Source organism: Eumetopias jubatus, unplaced genomic scaffold, assembly GCF_037043125.1.
Source record: "Eumetopias jubatus isolate StellerSeaLion01/CBP00866 unplaced genomic scaffold, mEumJub1_p1.0 scaffold_10, whole genome shotgun sequence".
In the NCBI taxonomy this organism is placed as follows: Eukaryota; Metazoa; Chordata; class Mammalia; order Carnivora; family Otariidae; genus Eumetopias; species Eumetopias jubatus.
This window is the reverse complement of record NW_028274816.1, coordinates 61,636,306-61,644,648: the sequence shown is the minus strand read 5'-3', so window position 1 is coordinate 61,644,648 and position 8,343 is coordinate 61,636,306. Positions and strand designations below refer to the sequence as shown.

General features: G+C 49.9%; 2 long non-coding RNA genes across 5 annotated transcripts; one reads left to right on the top strand and one right to left on the bottom strand.

Moving 5' to 3' along the window:
• Positions 1 to 5,566, bottom strand: LOC114202089 (uncharacterized). Its single transcript, XR_003607748.2, has 3 exons — positions 5,265 to 5,566; positions 3,958 to 5,181; positions 1 to 1,315 (listed from the first exon to the last, which is right to left on the bottom strand). It is a non-coding gene; the product is annotated as an uncharacterized LOC114202089 (long non-coding RNA).
• LOC114202088 (uncharacterized) lies at positions 1,744 to 5,778 on the top strand. Of its 4 annotated transcripts, none has more exons than XR_003607746.2 (3): positions 1,744 to 2,802; positions 3,115 to 3,884; positions 3,978 to 5,778. It is a non-coding gene; the product is annotated as an uncharacterized LOC114202088 (long non-coding RNA). The 4 variants fall into 4 exon arrangements; XR_003607745.2 differs by having other exon boundaries at positions 3,057 to 3,884; XR_003607747.2 differs by having other exon boundaries at positions 1,747 to 2,802; positions 3,285 to 3,884.
• The last annotated feature ends 2,565 nt before the right edge of the window (positions 5,779 to 8,343 follow it).

Here is an 8,343-nt window from a genome sequence, read left to right as displayed (position 1 = left end):
TGATGGACAAAGACATTTTATTTCTTCTGCTGAATGGCATTACATCCGGCTCTGTTACACACACACACTCATGCACACACGCACATCCCCCAACACACCCACGGTGGTACGTTCACTTACATGCGGACTCTGTAACTTCTCCAGGTTTGAATTTCCTAACGAATGACTTCTAACCTTTCTTCGATGAAACAGAGCAACTCCTGTGCTATTGTTATAATTGCTCCCATGGTTTTCGAGCGTTTTTTTCTTTCCCAGCACGAGCAATCATCTAGAGGCCCTCCTTCAACTGCTTTTTCACTGAAATCCACTAAAGGCATGCTTGCACGCGTGGGCTTCCACGGCACCCTCTCGTGGTTTGCAGCACGTCCTGCTGAGCCCCCGCCCTCTCCCTAGGGTCCCGCTCAGCTGCTCAGTATCCAGCTGCCCGCTCTGGTTCCACCTTCCTGCCTGGGCAACATCACCTAAGCAAGAGTCACTGATTGGGAGGCGGTCAATGGCAACACCCATCTGCAGTGTTGGGGTCTTTCTCTAGGGCTGAGTTTCAACAGAGCATCACCACCTTTTCCTCCTGCTTCTTTGGGAACCGAGGATGGTTGCTTTCATGTAGAAAGAGAAGTGCTTTTCTGGGGAGAGCAGCCCTGACCCCGAGCCCCAGGTTCCCTGCAGCAGGTGGGGGACTGTCTCCGCAGGGGCCACATGGCCTCTGAATCCACAGGGCTGCTTCCTGTGTTGTGTCCATGGCAGAGCCCATGGGTCTGGACCTTCCGTTTCTTTGAGGCTGGGGAACACGGAGGTCTGGGCATCAGACATGTGGTTTCAGGCCAAGAATCGTAGAGCACATGGGCCTTGATGCCTGGACGGATGGCAGACATAGAGCGCTTGATTCTCTTGTCCTGGAAAAACAGTGGCTACAGGGGCTGGGTCTGCCCTGGGCTTGTGTGCCAGGTCTAAGGAGAGCCCCATGTCTGTGCCCCCGGTCCAAGAGCACACCACAGACCCCTCCTCTGTCCCCTTCAGACCTCACCTTGCTGACTCCAGGACCCCGAGGCAGTCCCTACCCCAGGACTCCAGCTCTGCCTGGGAGCCCACCTGGTGTCCATGGCTCAGCTAGCCACTCCCCTGAGCTCTGATCCTAAAAGGCCCAGGCCTTTCCCTTGCCTGCCTCCTTCTCCTGGGAGGTCAGCACAGGTCTTAGAAGCTCCAGGACACTTCCAGGTCCTCAGCCTTCCTTCCCAGGGTGAGCAGGTGGTGCACGGGACATATCAGAATCCAGTGGATGCTTTCAGTCCCCCCAGGAACTGGGCCCTAGAAGAAACTGTGAAAGGAACATAGGATTCGCTGAAACGTAAAGGCCGGTAGAGTTATAGGAGAAGCTTTTGAGAATCAAGGACATGCAAAAGCCCCAAGTTGCTAGAGGCCTGGGAGGGAGGGGGACAGACAGGGAGGAGACGATGCTATGACTGCGTGTCATCATCAGGGATGGGGCTCCGGACCGCCTCCGCTAGTCACAGTCCTGTGTTCTGTGCCATAAATGGACCCAGGGAGCCCCACGGGGGTCCAGACAAGAACCAGCCCCCATAGCAGCCCCAACAGTGCAGGAAGCCTTGCCCACCAATGTTTGCACAAACGTTATTGTTTCTTTAGTGGTTTTGCATCTGTAGACTTCAGGGTTTTCAGTTAGAACCTGGATTTTTTTTAAAGAAATATCTTATTTTTAACTAATCTCCACAGCCAAGGTGGGGCTTGAACTACATCAAGAGTCACATGTCCTACCGACTGGGCCAGCCAGGGGCCCCAGAATGGGATGTTTGACAGCATGAAAGTCCCGTCCTGCCTCCTTCTCCCGTCCCCCCAGCCCCGTCAGCGCCCCCTAACAAGAGAGCCTGACCTGACCATCTGGGAGGGAGGGGTGAGTGTGTAGAGCAAGGCCCAGAGTCACAGGATGCAGAGGAGTGCAGAGACAAGAGCATCGTACATGAGCAGAGCGCCACCTGCCCTGGAGAGCGGGAGGGAGACCCGGCCTGAGCGTTCTTCCAACGCGCCACCTGCCTCTCTCTGCACCCCCCGCCCAGAATAACATGAAGTTGTCGGAGAATTTCATGATTGCCCTTTGCGTTTGGGGAATGCGTAGCTTGAGAACAGTCAGCCTGGTAGGACCAGGAGCTAGCCAGAAACTTCCCCTTTCTGCGCTCCGCACCATCTGTCTGTGGCTGTCTCTGTAACTATGTATCTTTCTACTTGGCTGTCTGGAATCTATGTGTAACTATGTGTGTGTATCTATCATCTCTTGGGTGCCTACGTTTGTATCCAGTTATGTATCTACTTATCCCCCTAGGAATGCACCTGCCACCTCCGCAGTCCTATCATCTCTCTGTGCGACTACCCATTCAACACCTGCAGCCCAGCATGTCTGTATTTATGTCCGTGTGCACGTATGTACTCTGCGTGTACTTTATCACGTATCATCTATCTCTATCTCTACCTCCCTATTATCTCTCTGTCTGGCTCTATAATCACCAGTTAATTCTAGGGGCGTTCCATCTGGACGTGGGTTCAGCCTGGCTATGTAGTATCTCACTGGAACTCCTTCCAGAAATCAAGGCTCTGTGATCCAACAGAGGAAGGTAGAGCTGGGCCTGTGCCCCCCACTTCCTTCCTGGGAGACCACAGACAGGAGCCCTCGGAGCCCTTCCTGCTCACCTCCTGACCCACAGCGCCCTGTCCTGCCACCTCAGGACGAGGATAGGGCAGATCGCCAGCGGCTGGCCATGTGCCGCAACCCCACGCGCTTCCTGGGCCTTGGTGAGTGGGGGAAGGCAGGGGCGCAGCGGGTGGAGACTCCAGCGGGGTCCAGGTCAGCCTCAGTTAGCCTCCATCCAGGCCTGCAGGTCCCCGAGGAGGACTCTCCCTGCAGGCCCTGCCGCTCCATGCCAGGGGCCTAAGCCAACCGTGCAGGGACCAGAGCCTCTGACTTTGGGATGGGGTGGGTCAGACGGGAGCAAGGCCAGAGCAGGTGTCTTGGGAGTCACCTGGGAATGGTCTGGAACCCGCTACAGGGGAGAGAAGCTATCTCAGGGAGTTCCTGTTGACTGAGGGTGGTTTGGGGGCCGGCAGCACATTGACCCCCACAGAAGGTCCACCGGCCACCGAAGACAGAGGAAGGAGCCCTGTGTCCAGGAAGGAGTCGGGCCCTGCGGACACCCTCCTGCTAGCCCCGGGAGACCACAGCAGGCCTCTGACCTCCGGAACTGAAAAAGCATAATAAACCTGCTTTGTCATAGCAGATGAGGAACCTCAGACCCCTGGTGTCTGACACTGTCCTCAGTCGGTTCCCAGCCTTCTGGAAACGGATTCCAGCACCGACCTTTCCTTCCAGCGCCTTGACCTCAGCCCCTGACGTATCATCCCAAACCTGGGAGCACCAGTGCCCGAAGCCCAGCCTGGCCGCATTCTGGAGGACTGGGCTTCATGTCCCAGGTGCTGCAGCGGCAGGTGGTGGTATGCAGAGCTCGGCCCCGGCTGCTTATGTCACACTTGCTCTGATCTTTCAAACCCCTGTTCCTAAGAAATTAATGTAATATTTTCCTTATTACACCACTTACCCTGTGGCTCTGGTGTTGATGGGATGTAAGCTTATCTTTACTATAAAATATATTTGTGTATATTCGCATCCGGGTGCGCTTTTCCCGTGTCTCACAGTTTAACTGTGTTTTGCAGTGTGTAGAACATTCGTCGGTTTCAAACACTAAAACCCCCTGAAATGGTGCGTTCAGAGATGATCCACCTCCTCTGTCCCCTTCACACCCTCCCTCCCGCTCCCACACCACAGGTGACGATTTTTGTCAGATTCTGGTTTTCAGAGCGAACAAGCGATCTGTGGAAAGGTAAGTCAGCAGACACATCGTGTTACTTAGCTCCTTTCTCAGAAGGAAGTTAGCCCATTCTAGAGCTGTGTACCCCACTTTCTGCTTTTCCAGTTCCTGATGCTCCTGGAAGAAGTCGCTGCAAACTCCATGCTGGAAACAGTGCACATTCACGCCCGTGCGGCTCTCTGGCCAAGGAGTGTGACGGAGTCCCATGGGCTGCATGAAGCAGTCAGCAGGGCTGCGTTCCTTCCAGCGGCTACAGGCGCTAAACAAAACACTCGAGAACAACAAATGGATCAAAGAAAAAAATCGTAACAGAAACAAAAAATATCTCTAAACAAACGAAAATGGAAAGACACATACCAAAACCTGTGTATAGGCTGCTGCAGAAGCATTTCAGAGAGGGAAATTTGTAGTCGTGAGTGCATCTGTTAAGAAGTTAGAAAGATCTTGGGCGATTGGGTGGCTCAGTCGTTAAGCGTCTTCTTTTGGCTCAGGTCATGATCCCAAGGTCCAGGGATCGAGCCCCGCATTGGGCTCCCTGCTCAGCGGGAAGCCTGCTTCTCCCTCTCCCACTCCCCCTGCTTGTGTTCCTGCTCTCATTATCTCTCTCTCTGTCAAATAAATAAATAAAATCTTTTAAAAAAGAAATTGGAAAGATCTCAACTACACAGCCTAACTTTACACCTCGAGGGACAAGAACAAAAAGAGTACACTAATCCCAAAGTTAGCAGAAGGAAAGAAGGAGAGTGGAAAGAAATGAAACAGAGACACACACCCCTGAAAAAAAAAAGAAAAAGAAAAAGAAAAGATCAATGAATCTAAGAGTTTGTTATTTGAAAAGATAAGCCAAATTGACAAATGATTAGCTAGACCACCTAAGAAGAAAAACAAGAGAAAACTTGAATAAAATCGGAATGGAAAGAGGCATTACAACCGACACCATAGACATATATAGAATCGTTAAGGGACTACTACCAACAACTCCATGCCCACAGATGACATAACCTGGAGGAAACTGATCAACTCCCAGCAATACAGAACCTACCACGACTAAATCAGGAAGAAATAGAAAATCTGAACAAACCAATAATAAGCAAGGAGACTCAATGGGTCATCAAAGACCCGTCAACATAGAAAATCCCAGGACACCAGATGGCTTCACTGGCAAATTCTACTGAACATCCAAAGAAGAATGAATGCCAATCGTTCTGAAACTCTGCCCAAAAAGTGGAAGTGGGGCGGGGGCGGGGGACATCCTCAAACTTGTTCTTCCAGGCCAGTGTTATCCTGATGTCAAAATCAGATGAAGACACTACCAAAAAAAGAAAAAGAAAAATTAAATAGAGACCAAAGTTTTTACCTGTCCTTCATAACTCCAGAACAGATCATTCTTACCAGCATCTTTTTCCTTTCGGTGTGTTAATTAGTCTTGAATTTGGATGTCCAAGTATCTCCCTGGGTTTAGGAAGTTCTCAGTTATCATTTCTTTACATAAGCTTTCCGTTCCTTCTCTCTCTACCTCTCCTTTTTCTGGAACTCTAATCATTCTGTTCTGTGGTAGATGCTGTCCCGTGCCTTCTATTAATTTTACTCATTAACTGAATTCCTCGAGTCCAGAATTTCTATTTGGCTCTTTTGTATGATTTCTATCTCTTTGTTAAATTTCTCTTTTGGTTCGCGTATTGTTCTTCTTTTCTCGTAACTCGATGAGTTTGGTCAGTGCAGCTATTTTGAAATCTTGGTCAGCTACATGGCAAAATTCCAAGTCTGAGTTCAGTTACTGGACGGCTGTCCTCATTTTTGCTGATGACATGTGTCCTTGATTCCTTGATTCCTTGTGATCCTTGGTGTTTCCCGTGGCTGTTTTAGCATTTGAAGTGGCAGTCACTCCACAAATCTTTAGTAGCCGTCTTCGTGTGGGAGATGTTTTTTCATTGGTCCTGCTTATATGTGATACTTTTTCCAACTTTTCAAGGATGCACAAAATTCGTAAACTTGTATTTCCTTTCTGGTCCTTGAAACCCACCAGGCTGGCTGCTGGAATCTCTCTTTGTTTTGCTACAAGTGTGTGGTTTCTCTGTTGCCCACAGACCCCAGTTTGTTTTCTGAACCTGCACAAGGATCTGGCCACAGCATGCAATGAGGTGTGGGTTTTCACACTTGGGGAGTGGAGAGCACCCTTGGGTTGGGGCTGGGGGTGTTGGGGGTTCAGATCTCCCAACAGCTCAGAGACAGGCTTCCTGCTGGGGTCCTGAATGCAGTCAATGGGAATCACATCTGTTTAATCCCTTGGATATTCTTATCTGCCTCTTTCCCCATCTCCTGCTCCCCCCGTCTGGAGGTCCTACTTCAATACTCTGGGTGTCTCCAGCAGACCCACACAGCTGGGGAGGCCGGGCACCCACTCACTGTTCTCCCATTCCATGTTGGCTAGTTCAGCCCTCCCCCAACTATGCCCCCCACCCCGGGCGGAGGGGTGACTTGACCGTCTCAAATGCATCTCCATTTCCTTCATTTACAATAAAGGGTCAAGATACACATGTCATTTTGAAATATATGTACCTTAACACTTGGTGGGTGTTTCCCAGTCTCTGTAAAATGTTCAATTACATATCTCTTCGGCTGTTGCAGACATAATCCTCGTTGCTGTCCTTCTGACACAACAAATCCTCATTCTATTCCCCAAGCATCTCGAATTTCCACATCTGGTCTCTCTATGCTGCCTTCTGGAAAATCCCTCAATACTGCATTCCAGTTTTATAAATGGCTCTTTAGCTTTGTCTTGTCCTTAATGGAAAGAATTTTTGAATGTATTGGTTTCATTGGATTTTTCATCTCTAAAATTTCTTAATTGTTTCAAGAATTGCCTATTTTTCTGTAACATAATCCATATTCTTGCATCAAAAATTCATCATCTCCTTTTATTTTTTCAGATATTTAAATATGCTTAATTTTATTCTCATATTTTCCTATCCATTCTATTTCCTTGTATATGATAATTCCTATTCATCAGTAGCTTATTATCCACAGCATTGTTAGGATCACTCTCTGATGTCCATTACTAGTGGGCACTCTCCTCCCACACACCTGTTCGTACAAGAAGGGTTTCTCCTGGGGCTGTTCTGGGAGTCGGGCTGACCACAAGAGATAATTGCAGCTTCTCCTGCTCTGTGGTGTCCACTCTCTCAAATGTCACATCTGTTCAGGGTTGTGTTAAGCAGGGACGGGTCCAGTGCAACCTCAAGCTCACAATCACTCACAGAAGAGAAAAGCTGCCGTGAATCTGTTTTACATACACATAGGGGAGGTGGCCTGAGTCAGTGAGCGGAGAAACCCCTGTGCTTGTCCACAAACACACATTGGGGAACACCGCAGTTTCCAGCCTTCACCTGCAGCCCTGTCCCCTGCCTCCCTGTGAGGACCCTGGGGTCCCTCTCTGTGTCCACATGGGTGGAAGTCTCTACTCAATGACCCGCTGATGGTCCTGGGAATTGGCAGCTGCTCATCTTTGTTCTCTGTTCTTTCTTGTGGTTCCATGACTATTTGGGGAACTTTCATTTCTCAGTTCCTGCATAAGACTGTTTCTACACATCTCAGAAATATGGCAAGTAGCACCTATTGGTATGAGGAGCATGTGAGGGGTCTTGACTGGATGCAACAAACATCCACGTAGGTTGAGTCTGACCCCATAATCCTCCCATGTACCAAACCCCTCTTAACCTGCTCTGAAAACTAACGATGATGGATGCCCTCCCATGAACTGGGAACCACTGAATCCCACAACTACCCTGAGGAGTGAGGTTCAGGACAACAAGACCTAAATAAGGAAACAGGCTTGAAGACAGGATGTTACCACCCTGGGCCACAAGCAAATGGATAATAGATGAATATTTAGATAAAAGTTAACTTTTCCTTCACAATCAGAACTCTAGCTGAAATAAATGTCCCCTACAGCTTACAGGCAGGACCCCAGGGTGGGGAAGACAGCTCCGTCCTAGGAGCAAGGGGCATCGAGGAGCCAGGAGAGACACACAGGGATGTTCCCAAGAAGGGGGAGGGGTGTGGACGGTATCACAGGAAAATAGAGATGACCATAGAGGTTGTGATAGAAAGAAAGGCCACGCTCCAGAGCCAGGAGAGGGGCTGTGCTCCCTTCCGTATTTGCCTGTTTTCCCCCCTGGGCTCATTGCCACTGTGATTTCAACCTGGGCTGAGCAGATTTGTCACACGTGTGTCTGTGCTGACATGAGCTCCAAATAGTGGCAGGAACGCGTGTCCACTGTAGCATTTCCAGGGCTTGGGGACCCGTTCCATGGTGAGGACCCCAGGGATGTGCTGAGGATGAAGGAGACCCCATGGGGAGGCTCTGGAGGGAAGGACATGCCCTGTTCTCCTCACCTGGATGGGGCATCTCAGGAAGCCTTGGGGTGCACTTGCTATACCATCCTGGACACCAGAACAGGGCTCAGGGAAG